Source organism: Nomascus leucogenys, chromosome 11 (genome assembly GCF_006542625.1).
Source record: "Nomascus leucogenys isolate Asia chromosome 11, Asia_NLE_v1, whole genome shotgun sequence".
In the NCBI taxonomy this organism is placed as follows: Eukaryota; Metazoa; Chordata; class Mammalia; order Primates; family Hylobatidae; genus Nomascus; species Nomascus leucogenys.
Window position 1 is genome coordinate 88,837,206 of NC_044391.1, and position 26,371 is coordinate 88,863,576.

The 26,371-nt window shown below is 35.6% G+C and overlaps 1 protein-coding gene across 2 annotated transcripts in view; it reads left to right on the forward strand.

The window, feature by feature from the left end:
• Window positions 1-360: 360 nt before the first annotated feature.
• The window catches only part of SERPINI1 (serpin family I member 1), an 89,229-nt gene continuing 63,218 nt past the window's right edge, over window positions 361-26,371 (forward strand). Inside the window, exon 1 of one of the 2 annotated variants that reach the window (XM_003256411.4) lies at window positions 361-540. The gene's annotated coding sequence lies outside the window, so the exon portion shown is untranslated. Of the gene's footprint in view, window positions 853-26,371 lie in introns of both variants that reach the window. The other variant, XM_003256412.4, reaches the window with a different exon arrangement.

Genomic DNA, 26,371 nt, shown 5'->3' on the forward strand with positions numbered 1-26,371 from the left:
ATGCTGTGCGGGTAGAGAGGAAGCCTTGGGGAAATCGCCCAGGTGAAGGGAGGGCTTGGTGTGGGGACTTGCACTGGGCAGAGGGGCAGCTTCCCTGATAGCAGCTAAGCCCCAGGCACACCGGGCAACCAGACACACAAGTCGGGGAAGGATAGGCTGAGCCGGGGCTCCCAGCAGAGACGCCTGGGTGGGGCAGGAGGCCGCTCCAGGTGTGAGCCACAGAGGAGGGGAGAGGGACCCCCAGGGGAGGGGAAGTGGCAGAGCAGCTGCAGAAGTGTAGGGAGCGGGAAGGTACCAGGGCAGCTGCTTTCCGCTGCCTCCGGCCCGGGCAGCTGCAGAAACAGCAGGGGGAGGAGCAACAGCTGCCAAATTCGCCAACTAGAGGAGGGAGAGGAGGAGCTTGGGTCTCTGTAGAAGCCAGAGGCGCAGTCTGGACTGTAGTTTCCCGGGAGAGACGAAAGCAGGAACGAGAGCGGAGCGGAGCACAGTCCTCCGAGCACCAGCTCCAGCATCCCGTCAGGGGTTGCAGGTGTGTGGGAGGTAAGCGTGGGTCCTTCTTCGGGGCGTCTGCACTGCCCTGGAGAAAACGTCTTCCAATAGGAATTACATCAAGACACAGCTAAAAGAGTCCGCCTTGGGTTAGGAAACCGGTGCAAAACCTCTCGGGTGAAAGATTTACATTTTTGGACTTTAAGGGCAAAAAAGCAAAAGGAAGCTTGACTCTGGGTATAAAGGGCGTGGTTAGTGTTTTTGGTTTGAGTTGCAGCAGTAAAACTGTTCTGGGAGATCTGAAGATTGAGAAAAATCCTGCTAATTGAGGACGAGGTGTATGTTATCTGGTGGATGTTATAGGTGCGTAGCCTATAAAAAGCAAAAATTTTGCTATTGATATAGAATGACTTCTGAACTATTTCACTAGGAAAATAACTTTGCGTTCTTCTTCAGTGTCTACCCTTTACGTTGGTTTATCAGATTGTCCTGCTACCGACCTGTTATCCAGGGTGGTTATTTTGCAGTTTCCTAGAATTGCAAGAAATCCGTATTAAAGAAGCAAATGCAGGCAGGAATAGTCAGGATAGGATGGGCTCTGACTTAATCTATCAAAAGTATAACTTTTGCCAGCAATAATGTAAAAATGAATTTTAATGAGTGGATAGTCAGCTTTCTTCCCAGTGGCTCTGGAATATTGGAACAAAGACCTGGATTCAGCCTACAATGGAAACATATGGTGTACCTCACTGCTGCTCCTTAGTCTCTCATTTGTGTCCGATAATATGTGTACATTTTAAAAACAAGAGTACATGGAAAGCTGTGTGGGAATCTTTTCTCTGGATAGAGAGTATGTGCTGAAGGACTACCCTTAATACGTGTTATGATACTGGGTTCAGATTTAAAATACATGTAGTGTCATAAAATAATAGTTTATTCTCGGTATTAAACTATATGTGTATTCAAAGCAAATTGTAATACGTATGGATGGAAATACGTTGTAATGCTGGGTAAAGATGAAAGTCTCACCTACCTTTATGTAATTATGACAAAATTACAGCCTTTTATTTTTAGAGAAGTAGTAAGAAGCTATTTTCCTAGTTCATTTTCATTTTGTTACAGAGGTTCCCAGATTACATGGCTTTTAATCATAGTAGCATATTGCAGCAAATTTTGCCCTGAAATGCTTTCATTGTGACAGTTGCATATTTCAGAGTCTGTCTCAATACTTTAATCTATGTTTTTTTTAATAACCAGGGTCAATAAAATGGAGTAATTGTCTTGTTTTCTCCTAGTTCTATGCTTTCCTGAGTTCTCGGGATTTTAAATTTTATTTTTGTAATGCATCCCAAATTTCTTTTCGAAAAGAAATGGCTCAAATGAATTCTCTTCCCAGATTAAAGTTCAGTCCTACTGAGTGCTACCACCGATAAGCCTAAGTGACTTATCAGTGTGTATACTCTTCCCTCTCACACTCTCACATACCATAGAAATATATAGACAGATAGATCTTAGAAAAACAGCTGCTTTTTGATTATCCCTAAGCAGATCAGCTAAGTATCAAAAACAGCAAAGAGCTTAGAAGAAAGAAAAAGCAACAGTAGCTGCTAAACTTAACCACTATAAGGATCAGGTTTTATCTTTGCTACAGCACTGGAGAATCTATTAATTCACATAGCTGATATGGCCCTGTGAAAATGATTTTGGGGGTAAAAAAAAAGTAGGTATTAGGGTGACACATGGAAAAGATTGTGTTTGCCCTTGTTATTTGTGATTAAGTGATTGTCTTGAATCAGTCTTAGATTATTTCTCAGACCCTACTACTAATTCATTTTGTAAAACTGAATAATTGCTGTCGCTGGGTTATTTCCCCCATGTAATAATTATAATACTAGCAATGAAATTCTTTCCGAGCCTTGATTAAAAGATCTGTTTGAAAGAGTTTTATTGGGAAACAGTTAATAAGCAAGCAAATGGATAGAAGATAAATATCTAAACAGTTGAAATTAAGATATACTTTGAATCTCAGCTCTTTATAGGTCTTCTGCTCTGAGGCATGGTAAAGGATAGAATCTGATTAGGAATGAATGAGTTTGTGGTATTAAAGTACTGATTTTTTCACCTATTTCCAAGATTTGGATCCTTTTTACCGTGTCAGTAAAAGACATTGGGTTTCAATATCATTTGAAAAAAAGGCCATGTTTTTATATGAGAGAATATCATTGCAATATATGGCATTTTTTTTTACCTTGAACTCGTGCTTCGTGTTAGTTAATATTCACATTCAATCTCAGGTAATCTGAAGATTTTTCTTGATTGGGGTTGAATACGTTCGTTATATGGCAGTTTATAATTCTGTGTAAAATGCTATCTATGTTATAAGCATATTACTTATTTTGCTCTTTAATTTTACTATTTGAGTATGGCTGTCAGTGAATATGTATGATGAGAAAGGAAAAGCAACAAAGTGCAGAATGTCTCTCTTGAATGGAAATTGCTCTGGGGATGATTGTTCTTTAGCCAAAAACCTTGGTTAATTTCAAATTATGATATCCTTTGGTCTTTAGAGTTCTGATTCTAAGCCTTTTGGGTAAAAATAAGTTAGTATGGATTTCTCTTTAACAGGAAGATTCACTGATGCATGCAGCACAAAAGAGCAAGACTTAAAGGTTCAAGATCAAATGGTTTTGGTAAAGAAGGATACAGGGGAATAGATACAAAGAAAACTACTTGAGAAACACACCTTTAGCAAAAGAGAAAAAAGATATTATATTTTTAGTTAAATATCTATAATCCATGATTCCATGGCCTTTTCTCCCCCAGTCGTTAATTTGTAGAGGCCTGTATTCATACTGGGATACATTATTTTTCTAAGTAAAATTGAATATTCAAAATCTAATGAATACCAGTCTGATTCCAGTTAAAATGGCAATTTTTACTGGAATAAATTTTGGATGATTAACCTTCCTTTTTTATGCTTTTATAACCCATAAATATTCAAAATCTAATGAATACCAGTCTGATTCCAGTCAATTGCCATTTTAACTGGAATCAAACTGGTATTCATTAGATTTTGAATATTCATAGGTTATTAAAGCATAAAAATCCTACCTGTATACACTCACTTCTAAGTGAAACATTATTTGGACAAAATATCAAAAAGTAAATACCTAAACTGATGTTTTGCCCCTTTAAAATAATAAAGGTACTTGAACCAGACAGTAAGATGAGCAAGAGCCCATTTATTTAATTAAGCAAATTCCAAAGGTTAAACACTGCTTTTGGGATCAGAATTAACATACACAAATAAGGGAGAGATTTTTTTGTTGTTTCTTTTTTTTTTTTTTTTATCTTACCTCTAAGAATTTAGTCTTTAAAATTTGGAAGGTGTGTTTTAAGTAACTACATTATTAACTCTTTAGAGACCATATACTTCTTTTCTATCTCCTGTTAGTCCTGAGCACTTTATGTCATATTCAGCATAAAGAAATTGAGTAACCAGTCACTGAATTAGAACCATTGGACATTGGACAATACTTCTATAATACACACATTGAGACAATTTGCGCTTTGACAGACAGAGTCAACTGACCTCACAGAATGATTGCTTATACATTAGTCCTTCTGAGAATGTCTTCATGCTAGTTTGCCTTTGCAAAAGTGTTGATTGAGCACAATTGGATTCACACTGTGTGCGCTGCAAATACATTACAGATTTGAGGGCCAGCATTTCCAAATTCATCTCAGAGATAGGATATATAGGCGAGGGTAAAGGAGTCTCCAACTGGTGACACTTAAGGTCTGAATTTCACAGACAGGAAAACCCAGGGCTCAACCACCATTTAACCTCGAGGCCCTGGAGTTATACCTTCATTGAAGCTTATCTGTAGAAACCATATTTCATTGTATAAAAACTGAATTTGCTCTTCTGTTGTTCTAATTATTTCTTCCAAAAAAAAAAAGTAGACTGATTTTGTTTAAGCATGTGTGGAGTTGGTCATTAATTGTTTTTTGCATTTGACCTTATAGAAACAAATTAATCTGGTGTGAGAATTCTAAGAATCTAATATAATTTTTACTTCATTATGATAAGACCTATACAATTCTAGTTAATTGTATATAGTTTTTTAGTAGTAAAATTAATTATAGCACATATTTAACTATCTTCTGTTTACTTTTACCTTCATGTTGATTGATATAAATTGGCTTGCTTAGAACTGATAATTAACCTGCCTTTTTCTTTTCTTTTTTTTTTTAATGCCTTCCTTTTTTTTTTTGAGACAGGGTCTGACTCTGTCACCCAGGCTGGAGTGCAGTGACCTGATCATAGTTCACTGTAACCTTGAACTCCTGGGCTCAAGCACTCCTCACACCTCAGACTCTCCAGTAGCTAAGACCACAGGCAAGAACCACCATGCTCAGCTAATTTTAACTTTTTATAGAGGTGAGGGTCTCACTGTGTTGCCCAGGTTGGTCTCAAACTCCTGACCTCAAACAATTCTCTCACCTTGGTCTCCCAAAGAATTGGGATTACAGGTGTGAACCACCATGCCTTGCTGATATTATTCTTAATGATTAGCACTGTGCCTTGTGTAGAGTAAACTTAGTTCATACTATTCTTTCTCACCAGATACTTAGTATCTTTAGAGCCAAGTCTGAGTTTCATTGACCTTTGTATTCATTTTGAGAATCCTTTTACATAGTTCATACTTGGTAAGTAGTAACAGTTTGGATAACTATTTAGCAATCTATAATGAAACATCATTTTGCAAACAAATAACAACTAGAAAAATGAATTTTTCTTAGACATCTGTGTTAGTACCAAATTCAGCCCTCTGCCAACAACCGTTGCTTATATTACAGCCAAATATAAATATTGCTATCTTTTGTTGGATTTCTAAATGAGTAGAACAAATTTTGTTATTAACTGCAACCTTGCATGTGTGTGTGTGTGTGTGCGCGTGTGTGCATGCGTGCATGCATGGGCGCATGCTTCAGACATGAATTTATTCATTAGATGCTATTTGGGGTTTGTGTGGTCCTTTTCTCTCCTTGCCTCTAGAACTCTGCTGATTTAAAGATGTGCTTTTATGTAATACCTCCCCTCCCCTACACATGATTTCCATTACTTTTTTTCTTAACAAATAGAGAAAAATAAATAGATGAATGTAATATGAGGCCTTAACCAAAGTTTAACTGGTCGTAAATGTTCCATTTTCAGTGAAAAGGCTGCATTGAGAGACCTTAGTAAAGCTTATATTGTACCTGAATTATACAGGTATTTGTCATCTCTGAGCCATCATGGGGAACGAATGAGTTTTGAGACTTGGCATTGACAGTGCTTAGTGTTGGCCTTCTATGTATAGCTTGGTGGCGGAAGTTTACAGGGTACCTTCAGTTTCAGCCACTGCTTCGAGGCCCCCTTCTGGTTCTGCCTAGGAAAGGAGACTTCTGAGCTCCTCACAGCTCTTACTTAATGTGGGAAGGAAAACAGATGAAATGTTTTTCATTTAATAACCTTATTTTGTTAAACTATATTGTTTTTCCCAGGTATATCTCGCACCAGGGTTCCCAGTAAGAGTAGCTCAAATGTCACACAGTGATTTCTATAGCACAGCCAGGCAATTCAATGAGTACCTATCAACTTGTAGTCCACTCCTAGCATCTTGGCTTTTCTTGAACAGACCCCAAAGAGCCCACTAAAACATTTCTAATATTCTACCCACATTGGATTGCTTCTGTCATTTTCTTGATAACCTAAATTTTGTTGCTTTGAGGTCTTTTAACCAGATCTAGCTTGAAGAGCCATCTAATTTTATTGTTGTTATACCTGTTAGCAGTATGCTAGAGATACCACATTGTGGTGTATAATTTTTGCCTTTACTTGAATTAAATCAGTTATTGGAGCATTTAATTGTTGTGTACTTCACGAAGCAATTTAGAATCATTGAAGCAATTAGTGTTTTTGAGATATATTCAGCCTTCCAGTTAAGAAACCTGTACCTAGTCTCCTAAATTGCTTACGGATGTTAAATCCTTTATTCAATGTCTATGGCAGGTTAAATAGTATCTTATATCGTATGTCCTTTGACATACAATACCAGATGAAATTATATAATACCAATAATGTCATAGAATAATTTTTGGCTTTGGTAAATTAGGAAACTTTTTTAAAAAATACGAGATTTTGAGCACAAGGTATATTAACTAAATCTAAGGCAACAAAGTTTGTTTTTGTATTTCAAAGTTTCTGATATGTTCTTTTAAAAATGCAAATAACTAGTTATCTAGATAAGAAGAAAAAGCCTTAAAATTAAAAAAAAATAAATAAGGAATAAAAATTAAAAATGCCAGTAACTTTAAAGGTGTAAATAATAGCTATTTGTTAATATAATAGCAGATTTAATTAATAATTAGTAATATAAAATGGAACAGTTTGAAAGGGAGAGAAAGAAATCTTGTCCAGGATTATCTTAAAAGCAAATTTTTCCTCACATTGCGTGGCCCAAAAGTGATTAACAATTTAAAAAATAATTGTAAAGTACAGATCAACTAGAAACGCTTTCAGCTACAAGTTTTATGCACAATGAGATAAAACAATAGGGATTTATTTTTCCAGAACAAGAAGTCTGAGGAGAATAGTTGTTTGCTTTTTGTTTACAGGCTCGATGTTGTCAGGGTTTTGTCCTTGTGATTTCTCTTGTGCTTGCTGTAAGACAGATGCCTCTGTTGATCCACATATCACACTCTCATTCAAAGAAGGAAGAATGAGAAACAGTTGTTCCTGTTGAGTCTTTTTCTTTTAATCAGGAAATAAAAGCTTTCCCAAAGATCCCCAGCAAATGTCCACTGTGCACTAACTGGCTCATGTCATATGGCTGTCCTAGCTTTAATGGAAGTGGAGATATCAAAGACTTTTGGCTTCTGTGGTAGATGGAGCAGGGGAACAAAGGTTTGAGAATGACTTTTGGGTAACTGTCAATAGTTTCAGCCATAGTCTGATGACTAAAACCATGTTTATTTTAAATTTTATTTCTTCTCATTCTTAGCAATTTTGTGCTGTTTTGTGTGTGTGTGTGTGTGTGTGTAGAAGTTTAGCAACTGTAACCTTCCCACACGAAGTGTTCACTTCAGTGATTTCCAAATTTTAAGTCCCTGAGCAAAGGCATTCCTCAGAAACTGATGGTATCTCTAGTTAAAAGGCCCTCTAGCTAATATTGCATCTAATATTTTTCCTGTACTTTGCATTATAAACACTTTCTTAAAACTTGATGGTTCTATAATAAATCTTCTTTAAATCTAAAAATATTCAGTAATCTCTCCATATAGACTGCATTAAAAAAATGGGTATAATGCAAATAAAAGAAAAATTGAGTATTAGGATTTCTTTTATGAAGATTTTCTTAGCTGTGTGAAAAAGCAAAATAAGCCATTATTCCCTAGAGGAGAGCCTACTCTAAAAATTCATTACCCTAGAAAATGGTGTTATTATCCATTTCAAAAACGTGAAAAATATGAACATCTATAGAGTGATTATTACCTAAATTATGACTCATTCATACAGCGACACTTTGATACTCACAGTTTTGGTGAATTATCATTCCTTGAGGTAGGAAAGTCTGAGAAGAAAATTGAAATTGAGAAAATGTAAATAAGTACATTAACTTTTGCCTATAAAACTCTCATAATCAAACATACTGACTTGGCAAAATTGTAGTTGTCTTTGCATTTCAATATCAACATTATTACTGCCTGATTTTTAATTTCTATCATGTTACCCTAGGTGAATGGCTTTATTGGGATAAAGCTTTCCAGATTACAGTCACATGTAAATTTCTAAACTCTTCTACAAACAATCTCCAGTGTGAGTTTGAATGCTATAGCAGAATATAACAAAATATATAAAATTACTGTTTGGCATAATCTTTTGTCAATATAGTTAATAAAAGAAGGCATTGGAAGACACATTTACATTACAACAAGGATATATGACTTAAGGCTATGATATTACAGCAGTTACTATGGTAGAAAGCCAGAAGCAGAAGAAATTGGTCTATGTGGTAATCAGGAAAGGCTCTGAGGAAGAATTAGGGCAGCTGTTATGTTGGTTAATTGCAGGAGATTGCAAGCTAGGGCCTACAGTCACACTACCTTGTTTTATAAATAAAGTTTTATTGTAACACTACCATGCCCATTCATTTACATCTTGTTAAGGCTGCTTTCTCGGTTCAACAGCAGAGTTGAGTCATTACAATGAAGACGTGAACCACAAGACTAAAGTATTTCCTATCTGGCCCTTTTAAAAAAATTTGTCAAACACTGGTTAAGAATGTCAGCTCTACAGTCAGACAAAACTGGATTCAAATTTTTGTTCCATAATCATTAGCTATATGATATTCAGTATGTTACTTAATCTCTCTAAACCTTGGTTTTGTGATATGTAACTTTACTCAAAGGTTGTTTATGTTGATATAATGAGATTTTACATAGAGTGCATTACACAGTACCTGGTATGTAGTAAATGCTCATTAAATGTTATTTTATTAAATGTTAGGTTTTATTTTATTATAATTTATTTTGTAAGTGAACTATAACTTTTTTTACTCAAATAGGGATTTGCAGCTCTCATTTTAACTCCTCTTCAAACTGCTAAAATAATGTTCAGGACACTAGGAAGGGTATCATCTAATTGTGAGAAATTTAGAAGAGTTGCGCAGAATATTGTACTAGGACAGTAAGATTAAGAGCCAAATGACCTAAATGTATGGAAAAAGTAATGCTACACTTTAAAATATAGTTAATTAAGACTGAATAGCTTATTGAGTATTGAAGGATGCCAAGCCAGTCAGTTCTTTGTAAGTTAAGATACTTTCTCAGAATTTAGAAGAAAATGATATTTAAAGGTGAATATAATAAAGAGGAGACATCACTACCAGTCTTACATAAATAAAAGTATTATTGGAGAACACTATGAACAATTATATGGCAAAAGATTAGATAACCTAGATGAAGTGAACAAATTGCTAGAAAGACACAAACTACTGAGACCAACTTAAGAAATAGAAAATTCAAATATAGACTCAAAAATGCTCAACAAAATACTAGCAACCCAATCTGGCAACAAAAGAATTATATATCATGATCCAGTAAGATTTATTCCAGGAATAAAGTTGGTTTAACATGAAAATCAATTAGTGTAACATACTATATCAATGAAATAAAAGACACATAATTATCTCAATTGAAGAAGAAAAATACTTGACAAAACACACTTTCATGATAAAAACATTTGACAAACTAGGAATAAAAAGAAACTTCCTCAGTGGGGTAAGTCATCTACAAAAAACATAATTTTTTTTAAAAAACATAGCTAACATATTTAATAGTGAAAGTCTGAATATTTCCCTTTAAGATCAGGAATAAAGTCAAGGATGTCAGCTCTCACACTTTTATTCAACACTGTACTGAAGGTTCTAGCCAGGGAAATTAGGCAAGAAAAAGAAATAAAACGCTCCCATATTAGAAAGGAAGAAATAAATTTCTATTCACATATGAAATGGTCTTGTATATAGAAAATCCTAAGGAATCCACGTGAAAAACTATTAGAACTAATAAACAAGTTCACTAAGGTTGCAGGATACAAGATCGATATAAAGAAACTAACTGTATTTTTATACACTAACAGTGAATATCCAAAATCAAAATTTTAAGATCCACTTAAAACAGCATAAAAAAGAAATAAAATACTAAGGAATAAATTTAACAAAAGTGCAAGAACTTTACAACAAAAACACCAAATGATGTACTAAACATCACTGAAAGAAATTAAAGAAGACCTAAATAAATTGAAAAGTATCTCACGTTCATGAGTTGAAAGACTTAATATTGTTGGGATGGCAGTATTCTCCAAATTAATATGCAGATTTAATGAATCAAAATGTCAGCCACCTTTTTTGCAGCAATTGACAAGTTGATCTTAGGACTCACATGGAAATGCAAGGAACCCAGACATATGTGTCAGTAGAACAGAATTCAGAGTCAAGAAATAATTATTTACATTTTCAGTCAACTGATTTTCAGCAGGGTGCTGAGACAGTTTAATGGGGAAGGAGATTCAACACATGATACTGAGACAACTGGATATCCACATGAAAAAAAAAAATTGGGCTCTACCTCACACTATATACAGAAATGTTACTTAAAATGGATTACAGGCCTAAATGTAAGAGCTGTAACTTTAAAACTTAAAACAGGAGTAAATTATTACCATGAATTATACAGTAGTTTCTTAGCTATGACACCAAAAGTACAAGAGATATAATAAAAACAAATTGGACTTCATCAAACTTAAAACTTTTGTGTTTCAAAGGACACAAGAATTGAAAAGATAAGCCATATAATGGGAGAAAATATTTGCAAATCAGGTATTTGAGAAGAACCTTATATACAGAGCACTTATAATTCAACAATTTAAAACAACGCAATTAAAAGTAGGCAAAGGATATGAATAGACATTTCCTCCTCCAAACAAGATGTAAAAATCCAGGCAGCATATGAAGAAATACAGAGCATTATTAGACACTAGGGAAATGCAAATCAAAACCACAATGAGCTACTACTTCACACAAACTAGGATGGCTGAAGTCAAAGAGACAGACACCTATAACAATAAAAAGTACTGGTGAGGATGTGGGAATATTTGAACCCTCGTAAGGTTTTGGTGAGATTGTAAAGTGATGCTGTCACTTTGGAAAACAGTTTGGCCATCCTTCAAAATATTAGCCACAGAGTTAGCCTATGACCCAGCAATTCCACGGTAGGTATATGCCAAAAAGAGTAGAAAAAATGTTTATCTACACAAAAACATCCACAGGTGTTTATAACAGCATTATCCATACAAGTGGAAACAACCCAATGTTCGTCATTTAATGAGTGGATAAACACAATGTTGTATAGCCATCCAGTGGAATATTATTTGACGATTAAAAGGAATGAGGTACTGATACTACAACATGGATGACCCTTGAAAGCATACTAAGCAAAAACACCAAACACAGCAGGCCACATTTTGTATGAAATATCTAGAATAGGCAAATCCATAAAGACACAAAGTAGACTACTAGTAAGGGACAAAGGGGAACAGGAAGTGACTGCAAATAGTTACAGGGTTTCTTTCTGGGGTGATGAAATGGTCTAAAATTAGATCTTGGTGATGGCTGCACAGCTTGATGAACCTATTAAAAATCACTAAATTGGCCGGGCACGGTGGCTCAAGCCTGTAATCCCAGCACTTTGGGAGGCTGAGGCAGGCGGATCACGAGGTCAGGAGATCGAGACCACGGTGAAACCCCATCTCTACTGAAAATACAAAAAATTAGCCAGGCATGGTGGCGGGCGCCTGTAGTCCCAGCTACTCGGGGAGGCTGAGGCGGGAGAATGGCATGAACCCGGGAGGCAGAGCTTGCAGTGAGCCGAGATCTTCCCACTGCACTCCAGCCTGGGCAACAGAGCGAGACTCAGTCTCAAAAAAAAAAAGAAAAAAAAACACTAGATTATACACCTTAAAAGGGTAAACTTTATGATATGTTAACTGTATTTCAATAAACCTGCTTTTTAAGTGAATATATAAAACTTTTTTAAAAATAGGAAAGAGTTATGGAAGATTGAATTATGAGGAACCCAGACTAGCAGATAAAAAGTAATGTAGAATAAAAAATTCATTTTACATCACTTGGCCTCACAGAACACCATGAAAAATTAGTGAAGAGAAACTAGGACCTACCCACACTTTGTTAAAGTTTTTTTTGTGTTTTGTTGCTTTTTTTTTTAATTTCAAAATGAAGGCAAGGAAAAAACCTAAGCAACTTTAAGCAGATAAAAATAAAGGAGGCAGAAATATCAGCTTATCGTAATACTTCTTTTTATCTTATTTTTCATTCATAGAAAATATAATACTTAGGAACAAAAAAAGAAATGTGATCAAAACAAAAAGAAAAAGAAAAAACTAGAACTTTAAAATAGAATGACATATACTAAACAAATATATTGCAGTTATCAGCAGCTTTAGTCCGTTAATGAAACACAAAATCGGTCATACTGGATAGAAAAAAAAAAACTATTTAATATTTAAAAGACAGAAAGTTAAGCAAAAGAATACTAGTTTAAAGTAAAAGGATGATGAAGCAATAATAGACAAAAATGAGTTTTAAAATGTAAGGCAGCTATATTTGTATAAGACAAGACAGAATTCGAGGCAAAACCTTTAAGGTCAGGGAAGGTAATTTATATTGATAAAGGTGTAATGCATAGTGAAGACTGACTAGCCATGAGCCTATTTATGTCAGTCACATAGAACTAACGTAGCTAAACCAGTCTGAAAAAGAACTGTAAACATGGCCTTTGGTGCCAGATCTTGATTCAAGAAGGAAAAAATAAATAGTCATGCAACATTAACAATAAGGAAGGGATAAAAAGGGACTTTGGAAGAAATGGAGATGACAGTGTCTCAGAGGTGGTAGCATTGATGATGCAGATTTGAGGGAATTTGAGTACAAAATCAACTAGTTTTGTCCCTGAATTAGCTCAGGGATTACAAAATAGATCAGCAGTCAGCCCACAGGTAAGAGACAGTGTGTTAGAGTGTGTGTGTGTGTGTGTGTGTGTTAACTGTTATCTAAATGCCAGTTCTCCACAGTGACTACCATGCTCTGTTGTCTTACACTGAGCGCTTTTTGGTCATTTTCCCAGCCTCCCTGGCCTCTGTAGGCATTTGGGTTTGTTACCCCTAGTTTGGGATACAGGAGAAACTCGTAAAGAGGAGTAAGTAAGTTTTGAGTCGAGCAGCAAGAAAAGAAAGAATAATTGTAGTAATTCAAAATGTAACCATTGCAAATGAGCTGAAAACATAAAGCATTTAAATCTTTACAAAGATTGTATTTATGTACATTCAGTTTGCTTCATGTTATTAAAAATGACTCACTGAGATATTGATATATCACTATTTTGAAATTAACCCCTTGCTTTTATGATTAAGGAAGTCAACTTTCATTAAAATACGAATCTCATTTCCTCTCTTCTGTGTCTTACATTTTTGTTTGTGTTTTTTTGCTCTAGTTTACTCTCATACAATGTTCCTTTTATGTCTTACCTTACTCTAATGGGAACATTTTATTTTTTGGTTTGACTCCTTCTCAACGTCCACAAAACATATGAAGACATCTATGCTTTTTACCATCATAAAAACATAATGTTCAGCTAGCTGCCTGGCATGAATAATCTGTCACTGAGGACCATTAACCATACGCGACAAGCTACAGTACAGTAATTGCTATCTTTATACAAGACAATCGTGACTATAAGGCTGATGACTTAAAACCATAAACCCAGTCTCACTTTAAATCTAATAGTGCACCAACTGATATTTTAAGTAGTGTTTTCTTTTCCTCTTTTTAGAATGACTTATAAATGAGAAACTTTAACAAGAATATCTTGTTTATTAAAAGGATCCAGAATTTCCACTGTAACACACCTTAGAATGCAGGAAATAAGCTTACAAACCCAGCCAAATTCCTTGCTGTAAAATTCACCTTATTTATCCATTAGCCTTTACGCAGAACCTGTTTACTGTTAATAAACTGTTTAATTTACTATTGAATGCTATTTATATGTTTAGACAAATTAACAATGACTCAATATAAACAAAAGATGAGAGGGGAAAAAAGCTAAGAAACTAAGAAAGCGTAAGTTGCCTGAAGGGTTCATGTCTTGACCTCAGAGAATTTGCAGAGACATAAGCTGTGGGGCAGTATGTGATGCTCAGTAGATAATGGCTGGGTGAACGAAGGACAGAGCCAGAAAGTTTTAAAAAATGACCTTCAGGCATAAGAAAGAGGATTAATTGTTACATTTCCGCTTTTCTGGAAAAACTAAGTGAATTATACATTTTCTTAAAGTTTCATGCAAATGGGTAAAATAAAAATAAATTTTGGTGCTTAAAAAGTAAATTCACAACTATTGGTAAAACACCCAGCCAGGATGACTTATTTTCAGAGAAATTAAAGAAACCAAAGCTTTGCTTTTTTTCTGGATGTCACTACATGTATATGTTACCCAAATATCTAAAATGACAGCATTGAAATGTCTGTTTTAGAAATGTGCATATGAAATGATTAATTACTCATTATGTAACATATCTTCTTTCCAGGTTGAATTTAGCATGCTCTATGAGAAATATTTTTTCAGCCATGCGTTGTGGCATGGGAAAGTAAGAACAAGATGACTGCACATAGAAATTAATGAAATGGAAAAGGCAACATGGAGCAATGGGTTTGCCATCATGTATTCATGATGAAGACTATTTGTGTATCACGTGAAGACTATTATTAGTATGTGAAGAGAAAGTGAAAGGTTTACAGGAGGCAGTGGGTGTTGTCTAGAAGGAAGTCCAGAACTACTTCACTGTTTTTGAGACTGAACTTTTTGCTGTGACCTAAGCACTAATATCTTTACATCTATACATTATCACCCTTAATTTTTATGACAATCCTATGAGACAAGTACTATCATAATTCTCATTTCATAGATGAGGAAAGTGAAGCATAGAAAATTATATAGGTTATTTCAGGTATCACCACAAAGTACCTAGTTGCATTTGTTTCCAGCCAAAACAGTTCTGCAATATAATTATGACCCCAGAAGTAACCAGAATATTTTGTGTATTTCTATGGAATTGTCCATAGTTACTTCACAGTATTTGTATATTGTACCTTGCATTCTGCAACTATGATCTCTTGCATTCTTAAAAAATTAGACAGCTGCAATTACATATCTAAACCCTATAAAAATAATAAAATCAATATATAAAAACTCTAACTTCAGACAAAAACTAGAGAATGTTTCATGATAATATTAAAAAAAGAATAGAAAATCCACTGCAAGCTTACTTTAAATTAGGCATTTCAAACTGGCAGCTTGACAGACTGAAATCTTTCTGTCTCACCTCCTGCCAGCTAAATTATGTTTTGCAGAGTTTATTATATTAGGAAAAAAAAGATTTTCTTTGGGTAAGGAATATCCTCTTCAGTTGCCGCAGACTCCACTATTCTCCATTATACTGGACCAATTCACACATTTATATTATCTGCTAAGGAACTGCAGACTTCTGAGTTTGTCAGAACTTTCAATCATGAACCCCTTGGTAAATTTAAAATATGCTATTGAATTATTAACATAGTTTTTGGAATATGTCTACTTGATAAAATGAGGTAGACCTGTAATTACACAAAGTAAGTCAAACTGTATCAGAATAGTTTTTCAAAGCTTAGTCTGTACAAGCAAAGATTAAATTATTAAGCAGTCAACCATATCTGTTAACTTCCTTTAAATGTTTTCTCCACATGGAAAGGAATAGGAAATAAGAGATTTTTCTTAAGCCAGATGAAAAATTTGAGATGTGTTAAATTGCAAGATGTGTTAAATTACTCTGCTAAATATATAGATTTATCAGAGAATAGTGTTGAGGTTATTGACAGAACATGGTGATGGGTTGTCAATGGCATTTTCAGGCTGTCAACTCAACTGTCAGGATGAAACTAATTGGTACATCATATGCAGCATTATCATGTATGATTTGTTCTAATATCTTTTCCAGTACGATATCTAGTATCTTTTCCATGTACCATAATAAAGCCCCCTATATTAGTGATTCTCCTTCATGTGTGAAGTAACATTTTAAAACTGTATACTGTCCCACAATATAAATGGATTTTGTTTCAAATTGTGTTGTATGAAGTTGAACTTTGTGAAATTGCTAATATTTGACTATTTTTGACCTACGAAAAAAAGGTAATTTATATGGTTCAACCTAATACAATAGTTATGCCAAATCAGGAAAATGTTTTTCAACAGAAACTGAAATACAGGTTTGTTTTGAGATTAGTAATAAACATGCATTGTGTCCCTGCTTTCTGCCAGACCCTGAGCTCTCAAGGAAGGTCATTTTCTCTCTTCATCCTCCTAAGTCTTGCATGTGTTTGGATTTCCCAGAGCTTGGCCATAGGGCGCCTCTTCTCCACACTCCCCAGAAACTCTAATCCAAATGTGCTCATAATTCCTAAATGTATCTCTAACCCAGACCTACACTCTGAACTTTGACCTCATTTATCTAACTACTTTCTTAACTCTCCAAGTGGGTGTCACATGGGCACCTCAGATTTACCTATCTAAAGCAAAATTCATGATCCCCTATCTCACCCCTCTCTGGTTTTGTTCCAGCCTTCTCCATCTTAACAAAGGACAGCTCCCCCTACCCAGCTGGCTGAGTTTAAACCTGGGAGTAATCCCGACTCACCCTTCCTCACTGTTACCTCTGTCTTGTCCAATTTATTTTTTAAATTATTCTATCCATAATCTAACTACCCCTTTCTATCTCCACTGCAACCCCCATAGTCAACTATCTTCTCTCACCTGGATTGTTACAATAACCACCCAATTTCTTCTTGAGCTTCTACTTTAGACTCCCCATACTCTCTCCTGTATAACTTTATAAATTATACTGTGTTTAGGACAAAATGCAACATCCTTGCTGCTTACAAGGGCCTAGATAACCTAGCCCCTACCTCATAAGCCAGCCTCTTCTTTCCCTTTGTTCATTGTATTATTTCAGTTCTTTGATCACAGAGCTCTTTTCTGCCATCAGGCCTTCATATCATTCCCTCTGTCTGGAATACTGCTTCCCTCCTTAACTCTTATTTATCCTCAACTCTCAACTTAAATAACACTTGCTTAGAGAGGCCTTCCCTGATTCTCTCCTTAATCTAAAATAGGTCCCCTTTATTCTTTTATATGACACACTATTACTTTTTCTTCATTGCACTTAACACAGTTTTCAACTAGGTACTTTAATGAATGTGTGTTTGTTTAATATAAGCTCTGTGAAGGTAGAGCCTTTGTCTGCTGCTTTCACCTCCATGTCCAGGGCCCAGTACACAGTGGATGCTATCTGCTTGAAATGAAAAGTATAGTGTGTATTGGATGTTGATGCTTGAGGAAAGCCAGATGTTCAGAGGAGGATGTGAGGGGCTTTTGGAAATGTGGTATGGTTTCAAATCTCATCTTTGTTTTCGGTGACTTTTCTGAGCCCCTAGATTGTAAGATTTCTCAAAGCAGTTACTTTGTCTATTTTGTGTAGAGGGCACTACTCTTCCCAGTGCCCAAAAAAGTGCTTGATCATTAGGGATGTTCAGTAAATATTTGTTGAGTAAATGAACTGTTTCCTCTTTCACAAAGTTCCTTTCTCATGAAACTATGAGGGTGGTAAATAAAGAAAATATAGTAAGCATCTAATATATAGCAGGTACTCAATAATGCCAGAAACCCTAGTGGGTTTTTCAAAACATAATTCCCACATTTTTTACAAGAGTGATTCTCAGAGGCCTTGGGACCCTATGAAGATTGGGGGTGGGGAGCAGTGAGATGGGTATCTTAAACTTACCCCTGTGGCCTTTTCCAAACTACCTAAACTTATACTTCATGTCCAGTGCCTACTACAGACTGTCTTTTTTTTGATGAAGAATATATCATATTCCTCAGGTGTGCTAAGGCAAAGATTAAAAAAAAAGTCTAAATCTTGCCTAGAACCAGTGTCACAAGAATAATAGCTAATAAAGGAGAACTGCATATCAGAAGACTATCAGTGTTGTTTGACTAAAGTATGTATATTAAAAAAGCAACTGTGAAATAATTATATAGTGATGCTACTGTCTCTCTTCTGGTAAGAAATATCAGAATGTGTGCTTGATAGAGTGTCTCTCTGGGTATATTACCTTGGATTCAATTTTAAAGGCATTTGCTAGCCCTTAATGTTTTTTAAAAGGAGGAGAGGAATCGATTTCTTATTCTCCAAAATCATATATTAACCTTACTTCAAGCTTCTTTTTCAAGGGAAATATTTATACTCCCAGTGACTGGTTGGAAGAGATGCAGTTATGCCACATTTACCTTTGTTTTATCCAGTTTAAGAATTTGTAAGCTCTGTATTCATTTTTATACTGGTTAATTAGGCAGGAAATCCAGGAGGGATAAAGGAATGAAGGTTAGAATCACCACAGGCTGTCACAAATCCCAGAAATAGGGGAAGTGAAAATTCACCAACCAATTGAACCACACATTACATACAGCCAGACCCTGGGCTACAGAGATGCTTCTTCAGCAATTGGAATAGATGAAAGTGTCTCTTAAAGCACTCTATTGATCTATAATTGTAAAATGTTTACAAGCATTTTGATTGTATATACAACAAAAATAAGCAACTTTCAGTGCCCTACTTCTGTGGCACATACATTTTCATAAGTTACAGATTCTATTATCTGTGCTTTCTTTAGTATATGGACACTGTTCAAATTTGAATATTCTAAATGTCAACAAAGAATAACATTAATGTTTATGACTTGGCCATAAGGAAATCCACAGTGCAAAATCTGAATTTTCACATCCTTGGAACATACTGGAAGTGTCACTAATCAGATAAATCCATTAGAAGAAAAACTTCTGGTAGAGGTGTAATCCAGAAGGGAAGTTGATTGAATACAACTGCATTATTTGGTTATAGCAGAACTGCCACACTATAGGGTTTCCAGATTCATCCAGGTAAATCCTTTCATTTTCTTCCACTTCAGGAGTTCTCAATCTTTGCTGGTCTGCATGTCCACCATGGAGTTCAGGTTCAAGCTATTTTTGTCCATGTCCTACCCAAACCCTGAGTAGGTGCTTGCTTCTTGGATCCCTGCTAGCACTTTTTCATTCCCTATTAACTGACCACCTAGTTGGCCTCCTCTTGCTTCTTTCTTTCTTTCCTGCTGTTCACAAATATCTTTGATAGCTCCTTCCTGCAACCTCAGGCAGCTCAATGAGCTGTTCTGCTGTCTGATCAAAACATTCATTCAACAAATCCCATTCCTTCTTGACTTTTATTCTAGTCTTTTAACAATCCTACCAGGTTACTGGGTCACAGCTCTCATTGTAAGCATTAAGATATAACTCCACAACTACATTTTTTTAAGTTTAGCTGTATGGGAAAGAATCAGGCATATTAATCCATGACCTATTTCAGGATGGTAGTTTGGAAGTATTTCCTAATTAAGAAACTCTGAAAGAGAGCACATGACATTATCATGATCACTCCAAATGGACCTCCTTTTAAAGTCATTTCAAATTTCACCAGCAGTACACATTCACTCCTGATTTGGAGTAGCAAGTGACCAAGGATACTGGTAGATTCAATATTTTAAAACGAACTTACTAGTAAAAATCAGTTCTTGTTTCAAGGAAATAGATGATGGTCTTATAGTACTTCAAAAGGGCCCATTATGATAGAGCTATGCTTTGTAAAAAGATTTGTTATTTTAGGTTAAGCAATTCAGAGAAAGGAAACCATAAGAAGGCTGTGGTTGGTACTGGAACCTTGTAAAATGCAGATCAAAATCACTGACTGTTCATACTTGAAATTACAATAAATGTAAAATGTGACCTTGGTATTATGGCATAGTCTTTTAAAAATGTCTTTGTTTTCATTTGTTTTTCACTTTCTTCTGTAATCTCTCAGATTCTAGTATTACTGAAATAGTTTAGCTTTGTAAACCTAAAGCCTATATTATTAGCTATTAAAACAAGTAGGTGTTGCTGATTTTTTTTTTTTTTCCCCCGGGGTCCATCCCGCAGACCCCAGCTGCATGATGGATGAATAACATACTCAGACACTGATATTCAGTGAAAGAGTGGGCTAGGGGACCAGGCCGCTGACTGAAAGAGATGTAGCAGCCATGACCCTGACTAGCTGGCTCCTCGACATTTATTCAGTGCACATTAAATGACAAAGGCTTTGAGTCAGCACCACTAGAGGCTAATTAACCTGGTCGCCCTTCCCGCCCCCTGCCTCCAACCCCAGAGAGCCATCCTGCCCAGGAATGATCAAAGGTTAGTGTTAGGACCACATGAGTAAACAAGTTATTTAGATAAACTCCTCTACATTCCTAGGTATCCACACCCTAGGCTTTTAAGATAATTCAGCTGCTTTCAGCCAAACACTTTACTGAAGCCATGTAAACCCCCAGGCCTTCCAAGAAGGTTTGTGTTTATTTCCCATAATTTTACAATTTCTCCCACCATCCTGACCCAACCCCCACATTTTTTTAGGCAATGTCTCACTCTGGTTGCCCAGGCTAGTGTACAGTGGTGTGATCTCAGCTCACTGCAGCCTTGACCTCCCAGGCTCAGGTCATCCTCCCACCTCAGCCTCCCAAGTAGCTGGGACTACAGGCATGCACCACCACACTCGTCTAGTATGTTTTTGTTTTTGTTTTTTAGTAGAGATAGATAGAGTTTCACCATGTTACTCAGGCTGGTCTTGAACTCCTCTACTCAAGTGATCCACCCGCCTTAGCCTCCCAAAGTGCTAGAATTACAGGCGTAAGCCGCCATGCCCAGACCTAAAATTGCTTTTGTAATTAAACTTCCAAATAAACATGTCTGGCCATTAGTCAAAAGATAAGTCATCTTTATATATTTTGAAAAATATATATAAGTATATGCCCCTTGTAATGACTATGGCAGTCATGCCATAAAAGCAATTTCTAGTCCACCACTGCAGTTATTTAGATTAGCTATTTGATTTCCATTAATCCAAAGAAGACCAGAACATCTAAGTATCTATAATATGCAACCAACTTTCTGCTTCAGACTTTGTAAATAATGTATTCTGTGTCTCAGCTGACTCTTCGTTATGTCACAAGTCTAAGCCACCATGTAAAAAATAGACTTAGTGACTCTATGTAAATGAGGTTTTCTGCCTGTAGGCAATCAGTTCTGTGAAATTCAGTGAGTATTAAAACAGCTACAAAGGATTTATTAAAGAGAGAAAAGTGCATCTATTACTGATTAGGATATTTTTAGAGAAAGGCACATTGAACAGCAACCTTTAAATAATCAAGTTAGTTAATCACAGTATCAAATGACTTTAGTACTGGAAAGAATCTGAAAGATCAAAGACCAACCCTCCTGTTTTACTGATGAAGCCTAGAGCTTTTTCTAAGACCAGCTTTTGAAAGGACCTCACACTAAACTGCAAGGTCACTGAAGGCAGTGTATAATGGTTGCTTATATCCATGGTGTTTGTGCAGTGCTTGGGATGTATTAAACATTGAAAATATGAATTTGCATGATGAATTAATAAGTGATTTTATAAACAAACATGAGTAAAGGAATTAATATGATCTCCTTGGTGTTACATAGGAATTTCTGTTATATAAATCATAATGAAGGTTAATGTTACCTGTTTTCAAAAAGTACTCTTGTTTTTAAAGGAGCCTCAATTAGTGAGATCTCTCTCTCTCTCTTTCTCTCTCTCTCTCTTTCTCTCTCTTTCACACACACACACTAAATATATTACACTATTAGATATAGTCATTGAACTTGTAATCATACTCCTTTTTGGCCTCTGTATATTCAAATGAACCAGGGATATAAATGTTCCTAAATGTGGCTGGGTGTGGTGGCTCATGCCTATAATCCTAGCACTTTGGGAGGTCAAGGCAGGCGGATCACTTGAGTTCAGGGGTTTGAGACCAGCCTGACTAACATGGCAAAATACCTTCTCTACTAAAAATACAAAAATTAGCTGAGCTTGGTGGTCTGCGCCTGTAATCCCAGCTACTCGGGGGGCTGAGGCAGAAGAATCACTTGAACCCAGGAGGCAGAGGTTGCAGTGAGCCAAGATTGCGCCACTACACTCCAGCTGGGGCAACAAAGTGAGACTCCATCTCAAAAAATAAAGAAAAATATAAATGTTCCTAAATGTTCTTCTTGACAATTGTCAGAAAACCAAATCTCCAGCCAGAGTATAAATGTCAGGGGTATTCAGCATTCTGATTTATGTAACACAAATCCCCATTACAGACAGGAAGTAATATTAATTCCTTTACACGGATTCATATTTTGAATGTCTCCATATCTTTATAAGTCTTTTGTCTTCATTCTGGACCTGCAGGTGTGTGGATCCAGTGCCCTGTATCCCCTGATACCCTACACATTTTTTCTCGTCTAAGTTTACGTTTTAATCAAGCTACATTTTTAAACAAGCATTTCTTTGGATGGATTGATTTTTAACAAGACATTGATCTATGTGAGTTGGACCATCTAAAAAGTCCATAACAAATCTGGGACAATTTGAAAAATAAGTAATGATAGCAATGTATTATAGCCTGTAGAATAAAATAAATACCTATGAGTCTCTACTGACACAAAAATAATTTTGATACATAAGTAAATGGGAGCAAAGGGACAGCTATTTCTTATAGTAGAATTCCAATTGATGAATGTAGAAAGAATGATGGAAATAGAAAAATCACAGTGTGTCAAATACGGCATTAATCATTGTTGCAGATAATCATTAACAGATTAAAATTAGTGTTCAAAGATATGATGAGTAACAGGATGTTTGTATAACCTTAAAGTATCCAACCACATGACACTTTTTCACAGATCGGAGGAGACTAAGGACACGTGGCAACTCAATGCAATATGGGATCCTAGATAAAACCCAGGGTCAGAAAAAGATCATTATTGAAAAAATTTAAACAAGGTCTATAGATTACTCAATAACATTGTATCAGTGTTAACTTCCTGGTTTTGATGATTATGCATTAGTTATAAGTGAGATATTAACATTTGGAGAAACTGAATGAAGGATATATGGGAACTCTACTTTTTTTCAACTTCTTTGTAAGTCTAAAATTATTTCAAAATTAAAATGTAAAATGTTTTAAAAATAAATACAAAGGTTATAACACTCTCTTATATTTGAGTGGCTCTTTATAAAAGAAGCTTAAGAGATACAGATGTTTTCATGATCCACACTGGACACAGGAAATAGATTCTAGTCATTTCAGTGACTTGCCCAAGGCCACCCATTATAGAGCCAGGTGTTCTGTTAGATTCCATTTTCCTCTCTACAGAAACTTCTGGGCTTTACTGTTTCATTCTCGTAACTACTTTACAAAGACAGAGAAGGCATATTGTTCCCATTTTAGAGACTTTGAGTTCCAGAGATTTCTCAAAGACCTAAAAATAGAGCTATCATTTTACCCATAATCTGACTACAGATTTTTTTTTACTACCCAAAGGAAAATAAATCATTTTATCAAGAAGACACCTGTACTCATATGTTTATCACAGCACTATTCATAATAGCAAAGTCATGGAATGAACCTAAGTGTCCATCAACATTGGATAAAGAAAATGTGATATATATATATATATATATATATATATATATATATGCCATGCAATACTATGCAGCCATAAAAAAGAGTGAAATCATATACTTTGCAGCAACATGGATGGAGCCAGAGGCCTAATATTATCCTAATTAAAATAACTCAATCAGATACCAAATATTCTCACTTATAAGTTGGAGCTAAACACTGGGTGAACATGGACATAAAGATGGAAATAATAGACACTGGGGACTCCAAAACTGGGGAAGGTGAAAGGGGGTGAGTGTTGAAAAGCTACCTGTTGGATACAATGTTCACTATTTGGGTGATATTTTCACTAGAAGCCAAAAACTCAGCATCACACAATATATCCATGTAACCTCCACATGTACTCCCTGAAACTAAAATAAAAATAAATGAAGTAATGAATGAGACTGAGTTCCAGCTAGAGTAAAAAACTGCCATAAATAACACAGATTAGTGAGTAGATAGAAGTTAAGTCCAAGTTTTCTCACTCTTAATCCAGTTTTGTTTTTATTCATATTCTGACAGGTATTTCTGTAAAATTCCAAGAGACAGACATTTCTGTAGTCAAGACACTGCACTGAGCACTATATATACATATATATATACACACACACATATGTATATATATGTATACATGTATGTGTGTGTATATATATGTATATATATGTATATGCCACGTGTCCTTAGTCTCCTCCAATTTGTGAAAAAGTGTCATGTGGTTGGATACTTTAAGGTTATACAAATACTCTGTTTCTCATCATACCTTTGAACACATATGTGTATATATATGAAAATGGATATGACTTGTTGGGGGTCATCTTCAATGAGATGAGCTTTGAAAGAGGATTAGAAGTTGGCCAGGTGAAAGGAATTAGGAATATCATTCTAAGTAGGAATAGTGCTTAAAATTCTGCTTCTGGCAAGCTTAAATTAGTTATGCTGTCTCATCAATTCCTCTGAGTTATCAACTAGATCTTACCATAGTTGCAATGGTTCTGGTAAAAGAAGTGCCTGCTGCCATCTGGATAACTAATTTCAAATATATATATAATTTCAAATATATATATATATATATATTCCTGACTGGCTTGGGAACTGTGAGATCACATGCTGTTCTGGCACCAGGGCAGCAGCATAAGGCATCTGATCAGAGAATACATATAACCTCCAATCCTCTGATACTATGTCTCTGGGTTGAACATGCTGCCTCAGCTTTAATTGGTGAGCTGGTGACAAGAATTTCCTCAATTCTGGAAGCCTGACTCCAAATTGTGGTTGTGTGTGTGTGTGTGTGTGTGTGTCTTAACTGTGTTACAACACTTAACCCGTTTAAACACTATGGGTTGTTTAAGTGGAACATCTCTCTGGATTTATCTAATCTGGCCAAAGGTTACACAGTTCAGATTATCTGAATTTGTCCTTTCCTTCATTGGTTTCAAACGTGTTCAGATTAGCCTACAAAGAGGATAAGTTCAACAAGGGAGATATAAGGCATTAACATTTAAGATCAATTCATCACCACAGTTCTGAAAATAACAGTGTAAAGGCAAGTTCAGGCAGAGTAAAACTAAATGATTATTTTCTGCAGGGTGGGTAGTTTTGGATCTTGAGCTTGTGCCATTGTTTTGGTGACAGGCGCAATTTATGCATCTGTATTTGAACAAGATTTAACACTAGTACAACAGCTGTTCCTTAGAACAAATGAACTCTTTGCTTGTATAAGAACCTTTAACCTAAACTAGAGAGGGAGAAAACAGTGCCTCATATGGTTTACTCACATGTGATCTTTTGCCCCAAGCCTGCCTTCAGACTTTCGAACAATAGACTTAATACATTTGGGATTGCAGGTGTTTTTATAAGTGTATCCATTGCAAGACTAGCCACTGGGTTGCAACAGCTTTGAGGCTTGAAGAGCCCAAATAAAAAGATGAAAAGTTTAGTGATAGAAATTTTAGTTTGTTAAACTATTCATTGTCCCCGGGTTAAAAACTTTATGGGCCTCTATTTAATGGCTGATGCCTTTGCCCAGATTCTCTGCTAATAAAACTAAATTCCCAATTGTAACAATTTCTAATTGTATCATCAAATGTAGTAGCATAAAAACTTTAAGCCTTGTTTGCCTTAAAGATTTGATTGATGTGGTGGGGTGGAGGACTAGTGAGTAATACCTTTATTATCTGACTTATGTAGGCTCATTCCACCTTAAACCTCCAACCATTGTATAGTCTACTGATGTTCTAATTCCATAAGACATTAGAGTAATTTCTGTTGCATAAATGATAGCTTTCATTGCTTATAAAATGTGCTTCAACGTAGTCAATAATGTCTTCTTTAAACTTATATTGCATTGATTACATCTGGCAGCCCCACATGGTAAAGCATAGTTACGACCCTTGTAATTAAATTATTGTTAGAAACTCACTTCTGGGGTGCAGCTCAGCAATCTACCAAATTTCTCAGTGACATTCAGAACATGAAATAACTTGAGGAGAATAAATTTGCAATACAAATGGGCAAGAGGAGAAGGTTTTCAATCTCTATTTTTCAAAATTCATTACTTGTACAATTTATTTTCCAAACTAATTCTA